Genomic DNA, 1,806 nt, shown 5'->3' on the forward strand with positions numbered 1-1,806 from the left:
TTTTGTCTTTGCTTAACCAAGGGAGGCAGATGTCTGAATTCTGTTGCAATGTTAAAAAATATGCTTGCTGTCTTCTAAGAATAAAGGGCCTAAATTCATGAAATGCTGATTCATGGGATGGACAAGAGGGAACCTGGAGTAAATGACCAAATTGATATGTAAATAAAAGATGGGACTTTTGGTCTATGTGAAATGAGCTAGCAGAGAACAATAGCATTCTGGCTTTTAGAATTTTTTTCTAGCAAGAGCTGAGCTGTCTGGAGATTTCTGTAAGGTGAACACAGCTCTTTTAGAATTTTTTTTTCTAACAGGATTTCTGATTAGGGTCAGAAAATCCACAGACAGAGCTCTTTTAGAATTTTCATAGTTCTTTTGAATTTTTTCCTAAGAGGATTTCTAACCTTGGTCAGAAATACTAAGAATTGCTTGGAGAATTATCACAGCTTGTAGAATTTTTCTAGCAGCTACCTATAGAGCTGTTAGGAGAGCCTACATATCTCTTTTAGAATTTTTTCTAGAAAATCCAAGAAATTTTTTATAGCAGCTTTCCTACTTTATTTTATCAACACATAATAGTAAGTAATAAATATAAAGTACTAACAGTTCAATAAAAGAAGTAGATCTGAATGCTAATTGGAATAATATCTATAGATGCACACTCCAAGTACTGGAGAGCAATAAGTCCTAATGAAGAGTTTTGAAATCCTTTCTATGCCCATTCATATCTATAAGTTCAATATTTATGACTTTCTCTGCTGAAGTTCCTTGTTCAATGTTTCCCAAAGCCCCCTGTGATTATGGCTTGATGTCTTAGTTAGCTTTTCTATTTCTGCGATAAAACACCAGAAAAAGATAAAATTAAAGGAGAAAATATTTTATTTCATATTAAAATTTGTTTTTCATTATGTAAAAATAATCTCTTATGTACTGTGTGAAAACATCACCCATCAGTAAAAAGATGATAGCTTGTTAGCTAAAGCAGGAAATAGAAGATGGGACATCCAGTAGAGAGAGGATTCTGGGAGAGAGTCAGGCAAACGGCAGATTTGCCTTGAACTCTGAGGAAGTGCAACACATGAAACTGAGGAGAGGTAACCAACTATGTGACAGACATAGAATAGAACAAATGGCTTATATATGTTACAGGCTACTTGGGGAATGAGCCAAAGCTTATGGCCTAGGCTTTTATTCATAAATAATTAAACTTCAAAGTCATTGTTTCGGGAACAAAAAGGACTGGAAGAACAGCTGTGGCTACAAACAGCAACCTAAGAGGGGCCATGTTTTTCTAACATAGGCCCAGGAAAGCTTAGAAAGCCAGGCAAGATAGCCAGGGATGAAAAGGTGGGAAATACACACTTCCCAGAGCTGAACGGTTTCCTAGCCAGACTGGAGCTTATATCCCTTTAAGAAATAGCAATCAGAGACCAGGGCAAGGTTAGGCCAGGTTCCAGCTTCCCACCTCCGGTCAAGGCTAGGCCTAGTCCCATTCTCTACCCACAGTTCTCCGGAGGAGCAGGAACATTGTTGAAAAACTGTAGAATGTACTGACTAATAGTCACCTGACCCTCTTGTCCCAGATAGAGTTCGAATTCATGTCATATGCTTGCTAGTCAATATGCTTAGCCAATATGTTTAAACTGTAACCTTACTGATGTAACCTGTACCCCTAAAAAGTATAAAACTGCTTCTTATAGCCATTTGGGGATGCCTTCTAGTCACTTGCCATGAGGGACTGATTGAGGGTCAACCTCAACATATTGGAAAAGAGACCTCTATACCTTTGAAAGCTGCTTGCCTGTACTT

General features: G+C 37.7%; 1 pseudogene; it reads left to right on the top strand.

Moving 5' to 3' along the window:
- The first annotated feature begins 272 nt into the window (after positions 1–272).
- On the top strand, positions 273–340 carry LOC120101221 (U7 small nuclear RNA; annotated as a pseudogene).
- Positions 341–1,806: the final 1,466 nt, after the last annotated feature.

This window comes from Rattus norvegicus, chromosome 2 (assembly GCF_036323735.1).
Source record: "Rattus norvegicus strain BN/NHsdMcwi chromosome 2, GRCr8, whole genome shotgun sequence".
Lineage (NCBI taxonomy): Eukaryota > Metazoa > Chordata > Mammalia > Rodentia > Muridae > Rattus > Rattus norvegicus.